This window comes from Pongo abelii, chromosome 17, assembly GCF_028885655.2.
Source record: "Pongo abelii isolate AG06213 chromosome 17, NHGRI_mPonAbe1-v2.0_pri, whole genome shotgun sequence".
NCBI lineage: Eukaryota > Metazoa > Chordata > Mammalia > Primates > Hominidae > Pongo > Pongo abelii.
The window spans coordinates 47,321,251-47,346,758 of NC_072002.2; the positions used below are offsets into that span (position 1 = coordinate 47,321,251).

The window sequence follows — 25,508 nt, forward strand, 5'->3', positions numbered from 1 at the left end:
AATGTGCAGAATAGGCAAATCTATAGACACAGAATAGATTAGAAGTTACAGCAACTGAAATAGGAGGGAATGTGACTCCACTGCTAGTAAGTATGGAACTTCTTTTTGGGGTGATGACATTTTCAAAGTTAGTGGTGATGGTTGTACAAATCTGTGAATATATAAAAAATCATGGAAATGTATACTTTAAGTGGGTGAGTTTTATGATTTGTGAATTATATATCAATAAGGCTGTTATAAAAATTCCCTGTTTGCAATATAAATAACCAGAGCTGGTATAATACTACATTTCTGATTTTATGAGATACTTCTCTACCAATAAAACATCTTGTTCATATAGAGGTTCTCCAGAGAATCCTTAGGGAATTGTTAGGATAGGAATTCTCAATACTATGTCATTACTTCTTTAATTATCTACTTTCTCATATTCATATTTAAATGTGTTGAGGGCAGAAATAGCCCATCTTGCCTCCGTAGTGCCTGGAAATCGGCACTGTAAGTATTCTTGATTTAAGAATAAATGAATGAATAAACAGAAGCTGAAAATTCAATGTTGGCAGAAGGCTGGTGGTGTGCATAGAATTGAGACAAAGAAAGGTGGAGGGTACTATGATTATGTAGCAAGTGAATTGATAAAAAGAACCATTCTTAACACTTGTATATAAATGTTCCTAACATGGTGAAGAACATCATCTCAGTCTGCCATATGGAAAACCCAGTTGAAGAACAGCTTACTCTTTTCTTATCCTAGGTTGTCCAAGATATATGATTGCTTATTTAGTTTTCAGGTGGCCCCGTAACTGGAGGACAACCAACCTGTACACTTGGTTCCTAGATTAAGAGATGTACTGCTTCTTCACTCTTGCATAAGGCATTTCTCCCATTGCTAATTAATAAATAAAACAAAAAATCATTTATTGAGCTCTTATACCATTAGATGCTGTGAAAGGTACCTTACTTATATAATGTAAGCATCTTAAAAACTCTATGGAGTGTTACTTCCTTCCATGTTACAGTAAGGAAACTGAGACCTAAGGCGGATTTAATATCACCAGTGATAAAATCAGGAGACATGGCTTTAACTCCTCTGTGTGACATCAAATCATGAAGACTCTTTGTAATAAAATAACTTTGGGGGTAAATATTAGTCTATTATACATCTAAATACCATAAATCAGAATCCATTGATGTGAAAACATAGATGATCATTCATTTCATGATCCTCTTAACTGAGATATTATTATTATTTTTATTATTATTTGAGATAGAGTCTTACTCTATCGCCCAGGCTTGAGTGCAGTGGTGTGATCTAAGTTCATTGCAACCTCTGCCTCCCGGGTTCAAGTGATTCTCCTGTCTCAGCCTCCCAAGTAGCTGGGATTATAGGTGCCTGCCACCACACCCGGCTAATTTTGTGTGTGTGTGTTTTTAGTAGAGATGGGGCTTCACCATCTTGGCCAGGCTGGTCTCAAACTCCTGACGTCAAGTGATCTGCCTGCCTCAGCCTCCCAAAGTGCTGGGATTACAGGTGTGAGCTACTGTGGCTGGTCGATATCTCACTATTAATATCTTATGTTTCCAACTCTATCATTCTCCCTGAAAGTTGTGTTGTTCTCCATTAAACAAATTATAGTGATCCAAATAAACTGAAATAATGTTGCTTACGTTTTTTTTTTTAGCTGACAAACAATTTCAGAAATATAATATAGCCATAGTATAAAAATAATTGAGATTTATACATCACTGTTTTTAATCTACTAGGGTAGCACTACTTGTGAATACTAAACATAATTGATTTCCTTTAAATAAGATAAGGTTTGTATTTACAAATCCATGAGACCACTTTGCTTTTGTTTTTAAAGTATAAAGTAATTGTGAATGTATGTGGTGTCTTTACTTTTTTAAAAGCAATCGCTGATCACAATGGGAATGTTTTCAATTTTATAAATCAGGGAATGTTTAATCTAAAATTACGTACTGAGTTTCTCCATGGTTATAGCACTTTTGCAGTAAAGTTGTAAAAATGTAACTTAATTCCTGCCCACAGGTGGCCTATGACAAACAACCTTTTTTTTTTTCTGATTTCCTAATTAAAACATGTCTAAGTTAATTCACATAAGTGAATTTTAGGTTGTATTTACTGACTATATTTGTGAAACCCTAGTGTGCACTACTATTATTTGAAAATGACATGTGTGTTAGTGTCAAGTGACCACAGGATACTACAGCCATCACATGAAGAAATGAGAGTTGGACATATATGTTTGTGAGGCTCTACAGAAAAACAATCAGTGGGAGAATGATTTTATATTTCTCACGTAGGATTCAGAGACTGGTGTTATCACAAAAGCTACTGCAATAAGGCCACTGCCACCTGGAGGCTTAGAAACAGCAACCAACATTACATGCACTCAATTCATAGGTTCATTAATTGAAGCGACATGATAATGCAGAAATACATAACTCTGAATCAGATGACTAAAGAAAACAAGCAATAATATTGGCAGATCACTAACTGAAAATATTTTGATCTTGCATATCTTCTTGCAGACGGATCTTTTTACATGAAGCGGTTCTCAATGGCATGACTGTTTCTTTCACCTGTTCTGAATCTTTTTCTACCAGTTTTTATTTTCTCATATATTTTCATTTTCATTGTTACTGACTCTTTCAGCTCCATATACAAATATTTGAGACTGCATCTATGTTAAAAATAACAGGCCAGGCATGGTGGCTCATGCTTGTAATCCCAGCACTTTGGAAGGCCGAGGCGGTTGGATCACTTGAGGCCAGGAGTTTGAGACCAGCCTGGCCAACATGGTGAAACCTGTTTCTACTAAAAATACAAACAACAAAACACACAACACACACAAAACTTTTCCCTTGACTATTGGTGTGTGACAAAAGTATCACTCCCCTGCTTTCATTCTTAATCCAAGTTTCTTGAAAGGATACCACAGTTCTGACTTGACCTTCCTATTACCTCACCTCATGTTTATTCCTCAAACTGCTACAATTGCTCTCATGGAAGTCCCCAGTGACTTTGACATTTCTCAGCATTTGGAGCTTTCAAACATCTACTCCTATTTGAACTTTTCTCTACTTCATTACAGTGCTAAATACCACTGCTTTATATTTTTATTGCCTCTTACCGGTGGCTTCCTTTAAGGCTGCTCAGCTAGACCTTTCTCTCTCTCTCTCTCTCTCTCTCTCTCTCTCTCTCTCTCTCTTTCTGTATGTGTTTATATTTTTTAAATTTTTTTCCTGGTCACCAAAAATGTTCTAAAAGCAATAGGTATATAATTTCCTTTTAATTTTAAAATTACAACATAGTAAATTCAGAAAATTTGGGAAACAAACATCTTACAAAAACACATAAATATTAATGGCATACCATCCATATTACTGCCTAATGGTCTTTTGGTATGTTCTTCCAGTATTCTCATAAAGGAGGATATGTGAAATGGAGATAATGTGATGGTGGTGATTTGCCCTTTGCTCTCAAATCTTTTCCCATTCTTTTGTGTGCTGGTTAGTATTTTGGAGGGCTGTTTCCTGCAAACCACATTAACAAGGCTTTCTCAGTTACAGAAAGGAAATGATAAAGGAAGAAAACTTAGAACATTAGGAAGAAAAAAATGTGATAAGTAAAAATATAAGTAGACTTAATACACTTTTTCCCCCTCTTGAGTTTTCTAAATTATATTTGGTGGTTGAAGCAAAAATTATAACATCTGATGTGATTCTAAATGTGTTTAGAAGAAATACTTAAGACAATTATATTACATATGGAGAGTGCAGAGGAATGTCAAGGGAGGTAAGGTTTCTAATAGACACCAGTGTACTGTGACAAGTTATGTATTTAAAATGTAATACGTTCAGCAACCACTAGTAAAGCTACACAGAGATTCACTAAAATGCAATATAGAAAAATCCAAGTGGAATTCAAAAATATATTCCAATAACCCATTAGCAGTCAAGAAAAATAAAACTGAGAAATGAAAAACAGAAAACAAATAGAAAGCAAACAAAAAATAAGATGGCAGACATTCTCTAACATTAATAACTACATTAAATGTAGATAGTCTAAGTATATCAATTAGAATGCAGACATCAGCAGAGCAGATTAAAAAGACATGACTCAACTATGTACTGTCAACAGGGAACTCATTCCAAATATAATGATATAGGAGGGCTGGAAGTAAAGGATGAAAAGTGATATAAAAACATTAACCAAAAGAAAACAGGAATGACTGTGTTGATATCAAATAATCTTGACTTTATGTCAAAGAAAATAATCAGAGACATGGAGGGACATTATATAATAATAAAAGAATTAATCCATCTAGAAGAAGTTATAGCAATCTTAAATGTGTATGAACCTAAAAGTTGAGCTGCAAAATATGTGAAGGAGAATCAGATAGAAAGGACGAGTAGCAAAATCCACAATAATAGTTGATGATTTCAACACCCCTCTCTCAATAATTGATAGGACACCTAAACAGAAAATCATTAAGGATAGAGAAGAACTCAACAACGTCATCAATCAACAAGGTTTAATTGACATTTATAGGGACATTCCATCCAACAATAGCAGAATACACATGTGTTTAAGTACCCATGGAACATATACTATGACAGACCATATCTTGGACCATAAAACAAATATTAACAAATATAAAAGAATTGAAATCATACAGAATATTTTCTTCAACCACAGCTAGAGTTCCATATGAGAGTGTTAACAGGAAAATCCAGAAACACTTGGAAAATCACACATTTCTAAATAATTTGTAGGTCAAAAAGGAAGTCTCAAGGGGAGTTTAAAAAGTACATTGAACTGAAAGAAAATGAAAAAGCAACATGTTCAAATTTGTTAGATACATCTAAGGCAGTGCTGAGAGAAAAATTAATAGCACTAGGTGCATATATTAGAAGAAATGAAAGCTACCAAATCAGCAATCTTAGCTTCCCAAACATCCCAAGAAACTAGAAAAACAGGAGCTAAATAAATCCAAAGCAAGTAAAAGGAAAAAATATAAAAACAGAAATCAATAAAATTGAACATAGAAAAACAATAAAATCAATAAAATAAAGATCTGAATATATCTCTGTCTTCAATATATATGTTCTCTGAATACATCAATAAAATTAGCAAACTTCTAGCAAGACTGTCAAAGAATAAAGAAGGGAAGAGACAAGTTACTAATATCAGAAACAAAGCAAGGGATATAGTACTACTGATCTTGTTGACATCAAAAGAATGACAAAGAAATACTATGAACAATTCTATAAATATAACTTTGGCAACTTGGATGAAATTAACCATTCCTCAAAGAGCATGAACTACAATAATTCAAACAATATGAAATAGGTCATCTAAACAAGCTTAATACTATTAGGAAAATTGAATCCATAATTTGAAAACTTGCAAAACAGGACTTAATTTCCCAACACATGGTTTCACTGGAGAATTCTACAAATGTTTAAGGAAGAAATAAACCAGTTATACACATTCTCTGTATTAATTTGCTAGGGATACCATAACAAAACATCACAGACTGGGTAGCTTAAACAACAGAAACTATTTTTTTCTCACAGTTCTGGAGGCTACGTGTCAAGGATCAAGGTGCTGGCTGGATCGTTTTTATTCTGACGCCTCTCTAGCCTTGGCTTTCAGCTGGCTGCTTTCTGTCTGTCTCCTCACATGGTTTTTCCTCTGTATGTATGCATCCCTGACGTCTCTTTGTGCATCCAAATTTCCTCTTATAAGGACACCAGCCATACCGAATTAGGGTCCACCCATATTATCTCATTTAACCTTAATTACATCTTTAAAGGCTCTACCTCCAAATATAGTCTCATTCTGAGGTACCAGCTGTTAGAACTTCAACAATGAATTTGAACACAAAATTGACACACTTTATAACATATTTTTACAGAAAATAGGAACACTTATTTATTATTATTATTATTATCATCATTTTTTTTGAGATGGAGTGTCGCTCTGTCACCCAGGCTGAAGTGAAGTGGCGCCATCTTGGCTCACTGCAAGCTCCACCTCCCGGGTTCACGCCATTCTCCTGCCTCAGCCTCCCAAGTAGCTGGGAGTACAGGTGCCCGCCACCATGCTCAGATATTTTTTCTTTTTTTTGTATTTTTAGTAGAGACAGGGTTTCACCGTATTACCCAGGATGGTCTTGATCTCCTGACCTCGTGATCTGCCCACTTTGGCCTCCCAAAGTGCTGGGATTACAGGCGTGAGCCACTGCTCTTCTCAATTTATTTTATGAAACTACTATTATCTTGACACTAAAACTTGACAAAGATAGTACAAAAGAAAGAGTGTTAACTGCAGACCAATACATCCTTACGAATACAGATATAAAAATCTTTCACAAGACAATGGGTAATAGAGGTCAACAACTTTATATAAAGAATTACAGAACATAACCAAGTGGACTTTGTTCTAGGGATTCAAGGCTGTTTGAATATTTGGAAATCAGTCTGTGTAATCCACCATATCAACAAATTTAAGAAGAAAAGTTTCATATCAATAGATGCAGAAAAATTATTTGAGAAAACTTAAAATGGATCACTTATTAAAATGTAATAAAAACTATAAACAATTCTAGACAAAAATATCTTTGGGATCTAGAGGTAGGTAAAGGGTTCTTAGACTCCGCTCCAAAAACGTAATGTATGGAAGGAAAAAATGATAAGTTGGAGCTTACTAAAATTAAAACTTTTGCTCTGTGAAAGATCTGTTAAGAGGATGGAAAGAAGAGCTACAGAATGAGACAAAATATTTGTAAGTCACTCACCTGAAAAAAAGACTAGGCTTTATTTAAAAATGGTCAAAACTCAAAGGTTAAAAAACCAAATGATCCTATTAGAAAATAGGCAAAAGACATGAAGAGATAATTTACCAAAGAGGACATATGTATGACAAACAAGCACATGAAGAGATGCCCAACATCATTAGCCATTAGGGGAATCAAATTAAAACCCCTACATATCTAACAAAATGGCTAAAACAAAAATAATGAGAACACCAAATGGTGGTAAGGATGTAAAGAAATTTGACTTACACATTGCTGGTAATAATTTATGGTACAATCGCTCTGAGAAACAGTTTGTCAGTTTCTTAACACACTAATCATTTAATTACCATATGACCAAACAATTGTACTCTCAGGCATTTGTCCCAGAGAAGTTACATGTTCATACAAAACCTGTGCATGGATGTTTATAGGAGCTTTATTCATAACAGCTAAAAATTGAAGACAATCCAGATATCCTCCAACAAGTGAATGGTTAAACAAACTATAGTACAGTCATACCACGGAACTGCTTAGCAAAAAAAATGGAATAAACCATTGATACATGTGTGCATTTACCTGGACAAAATTCCATAGGAAAATAAATAATCCCCAAAGGTCACAAACTGTATGATCCCATTTATATGACATTCTTGAAATGACAAAATTATGCAAATGAAGAACACATTAGTGGTTGCCAGGTGAAGAAACGGGTGGTTGAGGGAGGAATGTGGGTGTGGTTATAAAAGAGCAATATGAGGAATCCTGGTGTTAATCAGCATTTTGTATTTTGGGCGTATGAATATCAATATCCGGTTGTGATATTGCTCTATAGTTTTGCAAGATGTTACCATTAGGTGAAAGTGAGTAAAGAATACAGAAAATCTTTCTGCATTATCTCTTACATTGGCATGTGGAACTAAAAATATCTCAGAATAAAAGTTTAACTGAAACTTTAAAAAATAATAGTGCTCAATAATTTTCCAAAGTTGGTGAAAGAGTTCACCCACAAATTTCATGAGGTTTTTAAAATAGAAAACAGTATGAATACAAAGAAAAACATCCTTAGATGTACTAATACTATTGTTAGAAAAGCAAAGTTAAATTGAAAATCTTAAAAACAGCCAGAAGAAAAAGTATATTACATTTAAAGCAGTAGCTATAGATTGATAACAGAAATGATAGGAAATGAATGGTAGAAGTAAAGTGACAGAGTAAAAAATCAAACAAAAACAAAAACAAAAAAATCCCTCATCATAAAACATAAGACAAATGAAGAAAAAAAGCAACCTAGCATTCTAAGGCCCATAATAACATCCTTCTAAGATGAGGCAAATCCAAATATTTTTAGACAAATAACTTCTGAGAGAACTCACTGGAAAGAGATCTGTATTAAAAGAAATTGCCAAAGGATTCTTCAGGCAGATGCAAACATGGAAATGCAGAAATAATGAAGCTCAAAAGAAATGGCAAACAAATTTGTAAATATAAAGTAATACTAACTGTACAAAAGGATAATAGAATCTTGGGGATTCAAAATAATTGCAAAATTGAAATGCATTGCAAAACTTATACAAAACGCAGAAGGAAATAATCATTTTAACTTATTCTAAACTCTAGCTTTGTTGGGGGAAGTGGTAAACATAATAATTTGATTTTGACTATAAAAAGCCAAGAATACATGTTATGATATCAAGAGTACCCATGAAAACGGTAGTAAAAGAATAAATAACTAACAAGTTATTAGTGAGGAAAGTGGAATAATGAAACTATTCCAAGAATAATGAAGTTATTCCAAGAACTTAAAGAATGAAAAAGCTATACACAAAAGAGTAGCTAAATAAAATCATTGTGGTATAAGAGATAAAAACAACCGTAACAGTAGTTACATACAATAAATGTAACTAGAAACAGCTACAGTTAGAACTAGAAACAGTTACAATTAGAAGAGTAAAAATAGTGAGACTTGATTAAAAGAAAAACTCCCTGCCACATACAAAAACAAATCTGAAGAATAAGAAAATAGAAAGTGTAATATAACATCTAAAATACATATCATAAAGCATCAACAATGTAAAGTAAATATCACAAGAATATTTAATTTGAGTTCATTTTAAATTTTACTAGAGATTAACAAGATATTTTATATTGAAAAAGTACACCTGGAAGATATATCAATTCTAGTTAAGTGTGCACCTAACAACATATCATCAAAATATATTAAGCAAAAATGATCACACTGTAGGCTGTTAGGAAAGTCATAAAATTTCAAGTGATGGCAATAATTCAGATTTTGTTCTCTGATCTCAGCGGAACAAAGCTACAAATTAGTATCACAAAGATAACTACGAAAACAGTCTCCAAATATTTTGATATTTAGGCAACAGATTTCCAACCAAAAAACAAATTAACAAGTGAAAAATACTAGTCAAAAAAGAAATCTCAAGATAAATTAGAAATATATTTAGAAATAAATCTTAACGAAGAATATTACATTTACGCTTTTACAATGCAGTTAAAACACTGCTGAAGCAAATCTAGAACTTCAAAGTTTGAGAATCAATGCTCTAAATTTCTATTTAAAGAACTTAGTGAAAGAATTGCAAACGAATCTAAAGAATATGTTAATAGAAGGAAGGAAATAATAAAGCTCTGAATAGAAATTGAACACATTTACAGTAGAGAAAGACAACAAAACCAAATGTTCATTCTTAGAATAGATTAATAAAATAAAACAAAATAGGCAACTTACCAAGACAGAAGTGAGATAAGGCACAAACTATCAATAACAGGAAAATAAAAGTTGATATGACTACAGATCCAGTTTTAAAAGTAATAAGAATATTGAAATACATTCATCATAATACATTTCAAAATTTAAATGAAATGAACAACTTCTTTAAGTAATTCAATTTTATCTAGACTGCATGACTTTCCAGAGTGGCTACACCATTTTGCATTCCAACCAGGTTTGAGTAAAGGTTCCAGTTTCTCCACATCCTTGCCAATACTTGCTATTATATGTTTTTTAAAAAGTTGTAGCCAGCTAGTTGATATAAAGTTATGATGTTGTGGTTTGGTTTTTATCTTTCTGATTACTAATAATTAATGTCTTTAATTATTTTCCTGATTACTAATAATTATGTTAGTTGTGGGTTTTGTTGTTGTTGTAGATGCCTTGTATCTATCAGGTTAAAAAGTTTCATTCTATTTCTAGTTTATTATTTTTTAATTATAAAGCAGTGTTTGTTTTTGTCAAATGCCATATTTATGTCTATTAAGATGCTCATACTTTTTGGTTTTTATTTTATTGATGTGATGTATTATATTAGTTGATATCCAGATACTGAAATAACCTTGCATACCTAGGATAAATCTCACCTGATTATAACGTATAACTCAGTTTACATGGTGTTGGATTTTGTTTGTTTGTATTTTATTAAGGATTTTTGTGTCTATATTCACAAGCTATTGGTCTGTAGTTTTATTTTCTTGTAATTTTTTTCGTGTTTCAGTACCAAAGTAATACTCATCCCATAGAATGAGTTGGGAAGTGTCCCTTGCTCTGCTAGCTTTTGGAAGAGTTTGTAAAGAATCTGTGTTAATTCCTCTTAAAACTTGTGGTAACATTCACCAGTGACTCCATCTGGGCCTGGGATTTTCTTGGTGGAAATAGGAACACTTTCACACTGTTGGTGGGACTGTAAACTAGTTCAACCATTGTGGAAGTCAGTGTGGCGATTCCTCAGGGATCTAGAACTAGAAATACCATTTGACCCAGCCATCCCATTACTGGGTATATACCCAAAGGATTATAAATCATGCTGCTATAAAGACACATGCACACGTATGTTTATTGCGGCACTTTCACAATAGCAAAGACTTGGAACCAACCCAAATGTCCAACAACGATAGACTGGATTAAGAAAATGTGGCACATATACACCATGGAATACTATGCAGCCATAAAAATGATGAGTTCATGTCCTTTGTAGGGACATGGATGAAACTGGAAATCATCATTCTCAGCAAACTATCACAAGGACAAAAATCCAAACACCACATGTTCTCACTCATAAGTGGGAATTGAACAATGAGAACACATGGACACAGGAAGGGGAACATCACAGTCTGGGGACTGTTGTGGGGTGGGGGGAGGGGGGAGGGATAGCATTAGGAGGTATACCTAATGCTAAATGATGAATTAATGGGTGCAGCACACCAGCATGGCACATGTATACATATGTAACAAACCTGCACGTTGTGCACATGTACCCTAAAACTTAAAGGATAATAATAATAAAATTAAAAATAAATAAATAAATAAATAAATAAATAAATAAAGTTTTGATTACTAATTCAATATAATTACTTCTTATAAGTCTACTCAGATTTTTAAATTTTCTTTGGTGAGTTTTGATAGATTGTGTCTTTCTAGGAATACATGAGTCTCACCTGAATTATCTAATTTGCTGGCATTCAATTGTTCATACTCCTGACTTACTTACATTCCTTTTCATTTTTCTAAAGTTGGTAATAATATCACATCTTTCATTCTTGATTTTCATATTGCATCTTTCTTATTTTACTGGTTATAGTTAAAGTTTTGTCAATTTTGTTGGTCTCTTCAAAGAATCAGCTTTTTGATTTCACTGTTTTTCCTCTGTTATTTTTCTATTCTCTATCTCATTAATTTCTGCTTTAATCTTATTATTTCCTTTTATATCCTTGCTTTAAGTTTAGTTTACACTTACTGGTGTTGTAAGACAGAAAGCTATTGATTTGAGACCTTTCTTGTTTTTTTCATGTAGGCATTTACAGCTAGAAATTTTGCTCTGAACACTGCTTTAACTACATCTCACAAGTTTTTGATATATGGCGTCCTTATAATTTACTTCAACGTATTTTCTAATATTCTGGTAATTTTTTCTTTCACTTGCTGTTTTTTCAGGATTGTATTTAATTTTACTTATTCGTAATTTTCCCAAGTTTCCATCTCTTAATTTCTAATTTCATATTTTGTTTTTCAGAGACCGTACTTTGTATTATATCAAATTTTGTAAAGTTATTTGGGGCTTGTTTTAAGGTTACACTGGAGAATATTCCATATGCTCTTGAGAAGAATATATATTCTGCTGGGTTTGGATGGAGTATTCTATATATTGCTGTTACATCTTAGGTTAAAATGTTTTTAAAGTCTTCTATTTCCTTGTTGATCTTCTTCCTAGTTATTTTACTCATTGTTGCAAGTAGAGCACTGAAATTTTTAACTCGTATTCCTGAATTATCTATTTCTCTCTTCAAGTCTGTCAGTTTTGCTAAATTTATTTTAGGGCTCTGTTGTTTCCTGCATATATATTTATAATAGCTTTTATCTTCCTGATGAATTAGCACTTTATAATTATAAAATGCTTCTCTTTATGCTAGAACATTTAAAAATTTAGTCAGATATTAGTACACATATTCTAGCTTTTCTTTTGTTGCTGTTGTATAATACATCATTTTTCCATTCTTTTACTTTTGACCTATTTGTATATTGAATCTAAATTATCTCTTGTATGTAGGAGCATGTAGTTGAATGTTTTCTCTTGAATGTTTTCTCCTCACCCAATCCAACAATTTCTGTCTTTAGATTAGATTGTTTAATCCATTCACATTTAATGTTATTATCGATATAGTTGTTTTATATCCTCTGTATTGGAGTTCTCCAGACAGACAGAACTGATAGAAGACAGATAGATAGATAGATAGATAGATAGATAGATAGATATGAAAGAGAGAGAGAATTTAATGGGGAATTGGTTCACCTGAGATAGATGATAGATCAATAGATAGATGATAGATAAGAAGATAGATAGATGTAGATATAGATATGAGAGAGAGATAATTTAATGGGGAATTGGCTCACATGAGATAGATGATAGATCAATAGATAGATGATAGATAAGAAGATAGATAGATGTAGATATAGATATGAGAGAGAGAATTTAATAGGGAATTGGCTCACATGATTACAGAAGCTGAGAATTCCAACAGACTGACCACAAGCTAGGGACTCTAGGAAGCTGCTAGCATGGCTCAGTCCAAGTCTGAAGGCCTCAGAACTAGGGAGATCAATGGTGTAACTCTCAGCCTGAGGCCAAAGGCCTGAGGACCTGGGTCAGTTGGGGGCATTGGTGTTAAGTCCTGGAGTCCAAAACCAGGAAATCCTGGAATTCTGATTCAATTTTAGGATTAAAATTGACTCCTAAAATTAACTATCACATCATCCATTTGTTTCTTTCTAGATGTCTGTGTCTTCTTTGTTCCTGTAGTTCTTTAGTGCTTCCTTTTACTTAAGTGAATATTTTCAAGTGTGCAATTTTAACTCCTTTAATGATTTTTTTACTACATATTTTTGGAGTTTTTTTTTTTTTTAAAGATGGAGTCTTGCTATGTTGCCCAGGCTGTAATGCAGTGGCTACTCACAGGCACAATTATAGCACATCATGGCCTTAAACTCCTGGCCTCAAACAATCCTCTCATTTCAGCCACCTGAGTAGCTAGGAATACGGGTGCATACCCTCCACCCAGCTGCTAGATTTATTTTCTTAGTGGTTGCTCCAGGGCTTACTGCATACATTTTAACCTCATAGAATCTAGTTATTGTATCTTAATTCAGTGACATGTATATATATTGATTTATATAATTTTATGTCTTTTATAAAAGTACAGAGAAATGCACAAGTATATATTTAAAGATGTTGTTATGGTAACCTTCTTATTTACTATTTCTGATTTTTTTCATTTGTTCCTATGGATTCAAGGAACCAACTGGCTCCAGTACAGCTTTGTTCCCATCCTCTTTCTTTGTGTTAATATTGGCAAATATGTTATAATGATTCAAGTCCTAGACATATATGCAACATAAATGTGTATTTTGTATCCCAGAATATATTTACAACAATGTTCATGGCAGCACTGTTCACGATAGCCCCAATCTGAATAAAAATAAAAATATCCCTCAGGCATAGATTGAGTAAGTAAATTCTTATTTATTCACACAATATATAGAGCAATGAGAATAAATACTATGTAGTAATGAGAATGAACTACTACTACATAGACCAGAATGAATAAATTTCATGAATATAATGTTGAGTGGAAGAAGCCAATCATAAAAGATAACACAGTGCAATTCTAATTATATACCTTTCACAAACAGGCAAAAATAACCAATGGTAGGGCTAGTCAGGCCTGTGGTAAACTTTAAGGAAAAGAATTGTTTCTACAAGGAGGCATAATGTAGGCCTCTGGGGTGCTAGTGCTCCATTTACCAACTCAGTTTGTTTTTTCATGGTTGTGTCTGCTTTATGCAAATTAATGAATTTCTTGTGTGTGTAGAACTGAGATCCTTGTTTTGTTTTGGCTAGTCCCAGAGTTTGCTCCCAGCATCTACAGGCCACCCTTAAACTTAGCCACACGGGTATCTCACAAAATCAGAGCTCCCTTTTTCAAAGTCAGCATTAGAATCTATAAAGGGTCTTACATGATATAATTTAATCAATAAAGAGTATCCCACCAAAATCACATATTCTGTTCACATTCAAAGTGAGTGAATTACACAGGGTGGGTTCTCAAGAGGAGGCGAATCTTAGAGCTATCTTACAATCTGCCTAGGAAAGGGCTACAAAATTATCCTTGCATTTTCTTGTATGTTTGCATACTTAAAAATTGATTTAAAATGTCAGTAAAAATGCTATTATAGGTGCTAGTATAGGTTGTTAGGGATGCTATATAGGTAGCTGAGGCTATCTGGGGTACTCATGGAAGGTTACTGAGAAGGATGGAGTTTTCAAGAAGACCTTCATATGCAAAGAGCTAGATGAAAAAAGCAAGGTGTCTTCAAGAAACTGGAAGTATTTTAGTTTGGGTACAGATTTGGGGTAATAATTGACAGAGGAGAGACAAATGCAAAGGTTGACTACATCTCTTCTCTGTTTAAAACCTTCAATTCTTTCTTATGGCGTATGGAAGGAAATCTGACACCTTAGTTAAGGCTTCCACATCCTCTTCTACTTTTCCTCAGCTTAATTTTTACTAACAACCCCTGAATTGGGTAAATTTGATCATATTGACCTTCCTATCATTTATTTTAAGATGTCATGCACCTTTCTGCCTTAAGTACTTCACAAGGCTGTTTGCTCCCTGTTACTCTTCACATACATGAGACTCACTTTAAATGCTGCATTCTAAAGAAGTCCCATCACTGCTCTCATCTATGGTCTGTTGTATTTTCTCTCATTTCTGTTACCATAAATTATAATTATGATTACAAATAAAAGAATTGTATCACTCCTCCAACAACCTACAAAAGGAATGAATTTGGAGAGGGTCCTTGGAAAAAAATTTATTTTAGTGTTGTAAGTCTTTAATTTTGGTTTTTGTAGAGTTCAGGAAATATCTTTTAAAAGAACAAGCCTTTGAGAAAAAATGTTTCTTTTTCTCCTCATGCGTTTAGCCTATGTTGCCTCCAAGGAAAAAAGTCCATTGAATAAAATGTTCTCAGTCTTTCTGCATCTTCTCATCTTCTTAGTGTTTTCTGGATGAATCCAACATTTAACTCCCTCCCTGGCATCTGGCTTAAGGGGTGACTCTACCTGTGCCTTTATTCCCAACCTCGCCTGTCTCCTTGAGGTTCAGTCCATTAATTATTCATTCTTTCTATCCTATCCTCTTTTTAATTCACAAAATACACAAAAATATTCAAACTTTCCCAACTTAAAATAAAAGAAAGCAAAGACATAACTCCCTTCCACCTAGAATCCTTTCTAGCAGTCAACCCAACTTTCGCTAATCTTTCCCAGCCAGGCTTCCTCAAAGAGTGGGCTGCATTTTTCATCTTTTCCCTGTTTGTATTTCTCTTCTAATCCCACTTAATCTGTCTTTATGCAAGAATTACAATGTCATTTTTCAAAACAACATACACTTTTCAATTCTTACCTTACTTATCCCACTATTTTTTTCATATTATATGTTCATTCTTTCAGATTGACATCTAACCCCATGATTTATTCTGCTAATTACACATTGACAGAACCCAAGACAATATCTGTGTGTGTGTGTGTGTGTGTGTATATATATATAAACATATATACAAATATATGTATACATATATAAACATATATACATATATAGTCTATATATAAACATATATATAGACTATATATGTATATATATAAACTTATATACAAAGACTGGAAATTATTTTCTAGATGCCAACACCTAAAACTCAACCAATGTCATCATCTTTCCTTACAAACCCGTTTTTCCTCTTATTAAACCTGTGTTTTAGAAAATCACCTGTGTCCCAAGCAAGAAACCTTGGAGTCATCCTAGGCTCCTTTTCCCACACTTTGCATTTCTGTCTACCTTGTGGCTTTTACCTCTGAATTATGTCTCATTTCCTTCCTTCCCATACCATCCTTACTGACACCTTTTGCATTAGGCTCTCATTATTTCTTGTCTGGGAAACATTGCAAATCTTCCAAATAGAACTCCTTTCCTGTCTTTTTCCCTCTAATACAGTCTACACAATTGCCTCAAAGGGCTTTTCTTAAAATGAAAGCCTTATCTTGTCACTTCTCTGCTTAAAAGCTTTTTATGTAAACTAGTAAATTTTATGATAAGGTCAGACTCCTCATGTCAGCACATAAAACTTTTCCAAATTGGGTTAGTGACATTCTTGTAAGTTTCTGGAAAGTGTCATATTTTTCCTATTTGACCTTTATATTTGCTGCTTCTTTTTGTTTCTGAGATATTCTTCTAACTTTATGTATGTATGTAACGCTGGCTAGTCATTCAAGGCTTGGAAAAGCTCTTTTTCCAACCAGCCTATGTTTCCTTCCCAGGCTGATTGGCATGCCCCTCTGCTCTCACAGTGTCTTCATTGTGTATACAATGATTTCACAGTATTTTAATTGTTGCAGTATGCTTCCAGATCCTAGTCTGAAATTTTGAAAATTTTTCAATTCCTTTTAAAAATCATGGTGGCTAGCATATAGTAGTAGTTCCTCAATACGTATAAATTGAATTAATTATAATTCATTTCATCTCAATTATCTTATTATGATATTACTATCTGTACATTACACACTCATTCAATACATATTATTAAAATAATGCCAATATAATATAAAGTACATTTTGTTTTATATACATTAATATAAAGATGAATAATATATTTTTATTCCTAACACTCAAGGACAGAGCAATTACTTAAAAGGGGGCGTGGAACATGAGACATGTTTATTTAAGGTCAGCTGTTTGGGAGTGTATGAGTAGAAATGAGGTAGAACTCCATAGAGAGATACAAATCAAACTCCTGAGACTTCTAGAAAGGAGAGATGGTTTCTCTTAGGGTAGAAGTGAGGATGTTTATAAAGGAAGAGGAAGTAGGCTTTGACCTCTGGTTTGACAAGAAGGTAGAGTCTGGATATATGGAAGTGGAGGGAAACACTATATGAATCAGAATAAATAGGCTGAGCATAGAAAAACAGAAAAGCAGAAATCCCAGCATACAAGTGGAATGGTTTGGCCAAACAGAAGGTAGAGTAAGTAGCAACAGTGAGTAGTGAAGGTTAAGAAAAATGAATGGATAAGGAAAATATCACATATATCCACACACACAATGGAATATAATCAGTCATAAAAAATAAGAAAATCCTGTCTTTTGTGACAACATGGATGAATCTTGAAAACATTACGCTAAGTGAAATAAGCCAGATTAAAATAAACAAATATTGTAAGATCTCACTTTATGTAGAACCCAAGAAAAAATAATTGAACTCATAGAACCAGAGAGTAGAAATGTGTTTCGCAGGGGCTGGGGATTGGGGGAAATGGGAGATGCTGGTCAGAGAATACAAACTTTCAGTTATAAGATTAACAAGTTCAGGGATCTATTGTATAGCATGAGTGGTGATGAAAGTGTTAATTTGATTGTGGTAATCATTACAAAAGGCATAAGTATTAATATATCAAATCATCACATTGTATACCTTGATTATATATAATCTTTATTTGTCAATTAAATATTCAAAAGAGTTTGGTTTGGATCACAATCTGGGAGGAAAATAAAGCCAAGGCTTTAAAAATAAGAAAGGAACATATTCTGACTTTTTTTAGTTTGATTAAAAATAAAAATGTTCAAAGATCCACTGAAGTACATTTTATAGTAGCACTATAGCACAATGGGGATTTCAAAAGATTTTACATTCCACAGAGAGCTATTTCTTGAAAAAATAGTAATGTGGCATTTTATATTTATGCCCAATTCACTAAACTTTACTACAATTTGAAACAAACACAAGAATGTCAAATGTAGTAGACACAAGCCTAAACTCTTTAAGCTACTTAAAAGAATACCTATGTGATTAGTCATATTTTTCATAATCTTTATATAATTGAAATTTGTTAAAGGTAGTAATATGTAGTATCTATAAATTCATGTATAAAGAAAATGATATTTTCGTTTAAAAGTACTTGCAATTCCCCTTGTGCCTGAAAAAATCTGTTTATTTCTTATTTAATTAATATACTCATCAATTATTTGTTATATGTCATTATTTGCCAGACCTTGTGATAGGTACAGAGTATTAAAAAGTGATTAAGACATGGTGCTACCATCAAGAAAATCAATAGTTATATAATACATGGCCGTAAGAACACCAAACTCCATGGGAATATGAAACAGGGAGAGAAAGCTCTAGGGAAAGTTTTTTGAGCAAAATGGTATTTGCACTGAATCTCAAAGGATGACTAGGAGTATAGAAATCTGACTGAGGGGAGGCATCCTAGAAAGGGTATGGCATGAGCAAAAGTCCAGGGCGGGAAACAACTTGGTGTACAAAGAGAACTGCACACAACTCGGTAATGCGAGAATCTACTGTGTAAAGATGGATGAAAATGGCTCAAAATAAGGAGGAGAGTCTGGCAGAGGCCAGATGATTGGGAAAGTTTGGATTTTGAAGAATCACTGAAGGGTTTTAAATAGCTGTGAGGAGGGAGGTTTTGAAAAAGGCTAAGACTAGACACAGGGAGACAGAATAGGAAGCAGTTGGTGTAATCCAGATGAAAAATGACACCTATATAAACTAGGATAATAGTTACAGCTGAGAGAGACAATAGATTCAAAACTGGTTTAGGATATAAATTATATGGACTTGAAATGGCCAACATTTCTTTTTGAGTGGAAGAAGGAGAGTCTTGAAGAAGACTAAGAGCAAGGCAGACAGTGGTCAAGACAGAATCAGGAGAGAACAGTTCTTTAAGAACCAAGGCAATGTCAATATAATGATAAATAGCACCTTAATCTACACATATAAGCATCGATTACTAGAGAAAAGCCTTGTAATATAATGATTGAAATGTGGCTGGTACTTAATCAAAATACTTTCTTGAAAAATTGTTTTATTTACCAAAAGCGCCAAGGCATTAATAGACTGTGTTGATTTTTAAATGAGACAAATAGTCCCAGATCTAACACTAGTTATTTGAATTTCTATGTTCCTTTGATTGAGTCTCTTGAGAAACAGGTGGTGCATTAATATATTTCTTATCAATTTTTCCAGGAATTTTCTCCACAAAAACTCTAAAAGCACATTTGTAAACTCTGTCATTGAGAAGCTCTATCTAACTTATCTGTCATTGATAAGCTCTAACTAGCCTTAATTCCTTGTTTATTCATTACTGTACAATCACACAATTGGAGGTATTTTATTACTTTTCTACTGTAGTCGACTAGTAAGTACACCTTTCTTTCAAAATGTTTTCTTGACTCCTTGACAATGGAGAATTCTGAACTTACTCTCAATAGTCCACCCCAGGAATGTAGATGCTCTTCTTCTTTCTCAAAAGTTTATGAATATATGTAAACTCTCTTGGATAAATCCCATCCTCAACTTCCTTTCCTTCTTCAAGTTAGATATCAAGAGTACGGGTATATTTTAAGCCAGTTTAGTGATGCTTATACTGGACTTATAAATTTTCGACAGGAAAACTACGCTAGCTCATTCATAAAACTATGAGTTACCATCAGTAAAAATGATAAGGTTTACTTATTTTTAAAGATGCAGGATCATTATTTAAAGTAGAATAGGAATGGGAGAAGGCAGCAACATTATTGCCATAATAGAAATTCTTTCTATTGCAATACAGTCCATAAATACTGGGATCTATGCTATGTATGTAACAATTTGAATTTCCCTTAATTCTCTGTTACCTGGGGAGCCACTGTGGCACTTTAATTATTGCAAATTATGGAGAAATTAGATTGAACAGAAAAACACAGCTCCCAGTTTTTTCAATAAAAGTATGATTATTTTATATACATACAAGCATCAAAGCAAGAATGATCATATTACCAGAGCAAACTACTATAGACATTTTGTTTCTAAAAGTTTGAATTTTATGACTAAAATGCTGGAAATTCAACATGGTTAAATTAGCTTGAGTCTGTAGCATCAGGCAGAATTAAAGACAGATTGGAAAACTATGAACAAGATATTTGGTATATATCAAAGATGTATAAATATATCAGGGAAGCTTGGAGTTGGACTGCAAAGCAGATATTATGTCATAAATATTTAAGACATTACTATATATTGAATTTTCTCATATCTTTAAACATTGGTCCCTATTTCACTTACTGATGTTTTTTACCTTTCATGTCGATAGGTCAGTGAATTAGATATACTTGTTTTTTTTAGGAAAGCATATTCAGACATGCTTCTGACCGATTGCCTTCCAAGGAATTCCAAGTGACCTCCTGTTGTAGAACAACAAAAACTTAGAATGTCACATTCTTTGAGACATTCTCATTTCATAGAAGGTAGTGAAGACTTGAAGAATCTCTTCTACTGCATTTACAGAAAAAATAGCGCAGGCTAGACCAGTAAGAACTGGATTTTTTGCAAAGCCTGAGTCATCGGCAGTGAGGTAGAATGAGGTTGTCTAAGAAGAGCTGCTGGTATCATCACTGACATCATGAAATGGAATCTTAAGACAAGTTAAATGTAGACGAAGTGACAGTGGGACTCCCATTCACCTCTGGCTAATGAAGACATCCTTTTTTGGATGAAGACTCCCTTAATCCTCAACATATGCCAAAGGACTCCCACCAATTTAGTTTAAGCAATGTTCTCACAATCAAGGATTATCAGAAACACAAAAAGGCAAGTCAATCAAAACAACACACAACATATGTATATGGCCAAAAGCTGATATTTTAAACTACAATATATAAAATATAGAAGATATGTATAAAGTATTTTAAAAGATTGAGTTCCCAGTAACAAAAATGACCAGTTAAAAAAGGATATTAAGAATGAACAAAGAGACATAAAAATAAAACAAATGAAACATCTAGAAATAAACCATATAGTTCTTCAAATAAAAACAAAATCAATAAAACACTTAATGGGCTGAGGTGATATTGAGAAATATGATGGGCGAATTTAAAAGACCAAAGCATTTCTAATTGGAGTAATAGAATGAGAACAGAAGGAAGAAATGATGAGAGGATAATAAAAACCACCTTAATTTTAATCTCTCCACACATCCACATGTTAAAAGGTGAGCAAACAAATCATACCTAGCTCATGCCTACAGTGAAATCAGGAGATAGAGAGACTGAAAATCCCAATTTATAAGAAAGTAGAAAAACATATTTCTCAAGACCAGCAAGGACAGGTCTAGAGCTCACACTGGAGTGAAGCATTGATCAGTGGCTACAGGGAAGCCTGCATGAGGCCCCTATGCATGGGCTAACACCAATACCATTAACGAGGGCATGCCCTCAGAGAAGAAGGCCTATTCTGAATATAAAATATTTGCAGAAAGCTTGAGATCTGATGGTTCAAATCCTAGCTTCTATATAAGTGAAACTTGAATAGCAATTATGAAAAGGCACTATTTCAAAATGAGAGAGGGAACCTTAGAAGGTAGATGCATCTCTTGGTGAAAGAATAGAAGGAAATGACTGAAAACAATGACCTTTCAGAAACAAAATAGTACCCAAGGGTTAGAAGACATTAATTATTTAAATAAAATTCTCTTTAGCCTCAGAAAAGGAAGAAACTAGATTAAGAATCTAAGAAAGACACTTATTTGCCTTTTTCACTCTATTCATCCCACAGGATTGACTACAATTGCTGACTTAATAAGACATAACAGAAAAATTAACAACAATAACAACCACAAGAAAATCCAGGATTTATAAAAAATTACCATAAGAAAAAAAATACAAAAATAAATACACTTTTGGTAGAGGAAGAAGATAAACATAATATTTCATGATTATGAATCAGAGAAAAATTGGAAACGTTTCCATTTGAGTACAATTTGATGAGTTAGTGTACACATGAAAACTCAATATAGAAAAGAATAAACAAACAATAGGATGATGTGAAATATACTCTGACAGAATCCAGATAAAACTTTGAGGAATAAGAACAAAATATCACAGAAAAAAATACCAACTTACAAAGTTAAATATATACATATGCATATATATAAAACTAAGGGTAGACAGGACAAAAGTGAGGAGAGTCTAAAATAAAGAGGCAAAATGATCTAAAAGAAAGTGATAGCTAAAGAAGGCAGACAAAGAAGATAAAACAAATGTATAATTGGAGTCTCTGACTATTAAAAACCAAATCAATGGAAAAGAATTTAAGTGTAAAACTATCATTAAAATATAATAATACTTTTCCAAAACAAAAGACCAGAAACTACATAATGAAAAGTTGCCCTGTATCTATTTGGGAGAATAGGTCCAGAATGGTCATTTTCTAGACTTGTCTTAGTAAAACTGCTATCCTTTATAGATAAAGAAAATAATTTTCTGGGCTAAAACTCCAAGCCATTTAGGAAGGAAAGAAAATCAGTAAACTTCTCAATATTAACACATAAAGCAAGGTAACAATAAAGCAACTTTTAAAATGTATAGTGTTGGAAGTTCTGGCCAGGGCAATTAGGCAGGAGAAGGAAATAAAGGGTATTCAATTAGGAAAAGAGGAAGTCAAATTGTCCTTGTTTGCAGATGACATGATTGTATATCTAGAAAACCCCATTGTCTCAGCCCCAAATCTCCTTAAGCTGATAAGCAACTTCAGCAAAGTCTCATGATACAAAATCAATGTACAAAAATCACAAGCATTCTTATATACCAAGAACAGACAAACAGAGAGCCAAATCATGAGTGAACTCCCATTCACAATTGCTTCAAAGAGAATAAAATACTTAGGAATCCAACTTACAAGGGACACGAAGGACCTCTTCAAGGAGAACTACAAACCACTGCTCAATGAAATAAAAGAGGACACAAACAAATGGAAGAACATTCCATGCTCATGGGTAGGAAGAATCAATATCGTGAAAATGGCCATACTGCCCAAGGTAATTTATAGATTCAATGCCATCCCCATCAAGCTACCAATGACTTTCTTCATAGAACTGGAAAAAACTACTTTAAAGTTCATATGGAACCAAAAAAGAGCCCACATCGCCAAGTCAATCCTAAGGCAAAAGAACAAAGCTGGAGACATCACGCTACCTGACTTCAAACTATACTACAAGGCTACAGTAACCAAAACAGCACGGTACTGGTACCAAACCAGAGATATAGATCAATGGAACAGAATAGAGCCCTCAGAAATAATGCCGCATATCTACAACTATCTGATCTTTGACAAACCTGAGAAAAATAAGCAATGGGGAAAGGATTCCCTATTTAATAAATGGTGCTGGGAAAACTGGCTAGCCATATGGAAAAAGCTGAAACTTGATCCCTTCCTTACACCTTATACAAAAATCAATTCAAGATGGATTAAAGACTTAAACGTTAGACCTAAAACCATAAAAACCCTAGAAGAAAACCTAGGCATTACCATTCAGGACATAGGCATGGGCAAGGACTTCATGTCTAAAACACCAAAAGCAATGGCAACAAAAGCCAAAATTGACAAATGGGATCTAATTAAACTCAAGAGCTTCTGCACAGCAAAAGAAACTACCATCAGAGTGAACAGGCAACCTACAAAATGAGAGAAAATTTTCACAACCTACTCATCTGACAAAGGGCTAATATCCAGAATCTACAATGAACTCCAACAAATTTACAAGAAAAAAACAAACAACCCCATCAAAAAGTGGGCAAAGGATATGAACAGACACTTCTCAAAAGAAGACATTTATGCAGCCAAAAAACACATGAAAAAATGCTCATCATCACTGGCCATCAGAGAAATGCAAATCAAAATCACAATGAGATACCATCTCACACCAGTTAGAATGGCAATCATTAAAAAGTCAGGAAACAACAGGTGCTGGAGAGGATGTGGAGAAATAGGAACACTTTTACACTGTTGGTGGGACTGTAAACTAATTCAACCCTTGTGGAAGTCAGTGTGGCGATTCCTCAGGGATCTAGAACTAGAAATACCATTTGACCCAGCCATCCCATTACTGGGTATATACCCAAAGGATTATAAATCATTCTGCTATAAAGACACATGCACACGTATGTTTATTGCGGCACTTTCACAATAGCAAAGACTTGGAACCAACCCAAATGTCCAACAATGATAGACTGGATTAAGAAAATGTGGCACATATACACCATGGAATACTATGCAGCCATAAAAAATGATGAGTTCATGTCCTTTGTAGGGACATGGATGAAATTGGAAATCATCATTCTCAGTAAACTATCGCAAGGACAAAAAACCAAACACCGCATGTTCTCACTCATAGATGGGAATTGAACAATGAGAACGCATGGACACAGGAAGGGGAACATCACACTTCGGGGACTGTTGTGGGGTGGGGGGAGGGGGGAGGGATAGCATTAGGAGATATACCTAATGCTAAATGACGAGTTAATGGGTGCAGCACACCAGCATGGCACATGTATACATATGTAACTAACCTGCACATTGTGCACATGTACCCTAAAACTTAAAGTATAATAAAAAAAGAGAAAAAAAATAAAAAATAAAAAAATAAAATGTACTCAAGGAAAAAAAGTATGAGTTGAGGAGTTATCCAGCCAAATTGTTCCTCTAGTATCAAATCCCTACATGCAGGAACTCAAAAAATAGCACATGGTAAGCCTTTCCTGAGGACAATGCTGGTGAACAGGCTTCTCCTATCCAGGACATGATAGTGAAAATTTTGGAAAGAGAATAGTAGTGAGCATCGAGTATATGCAATTGTGGTCTAAGGCTAAAATGAGAATGAAAGAATAGTATGAACATGCCTTGTGTTTGAAGAGTTAAAATAACTCAATTTTTAAAATAGAATTCCAAGAGCAAGAGAAAGGAGAAAGTACAATAATAATTGGTAATAGGTACAAGTGAAAGGATATTATTTTAAATTGTTAAATTAAACAGAAGGCCAAGTCAGTTTTTTAGTAACTAGTGTTTACCAAAAATGAACCCATCAAGACACAAAATTTAAAATTACCCATATCTATATAAACAAATTAGAAACTTTAAATAATCTTATCACCCTATAAACTGAGACATCTTATTGATGTTTTGACAGATGAATTCAAACTTCTAAATTCCAATAATCCCAAAGCTGTTTAAATCTTTTAAAAGCACAGAATCTTTTAAAAGCACAAAAAATGAAAGAAAGCATGGAAAT

The 25,508-nt window shown here is 33.6% G+C and overlaps 1 protein-coding gene across 5 annotated transcripts in view; it reads right to left on the reverse strand.

Annotated features, from left to right (window-relative positions):
- The window catches only part of CCDC178 (coiled-coil domain containing 178), a 516,828-nt gene that overhangs the window by 83,477 nt on the left and 407,843 nt on the right, over positions 1–25,508 (reverse strand). The window lies entirely within an intron of this gene.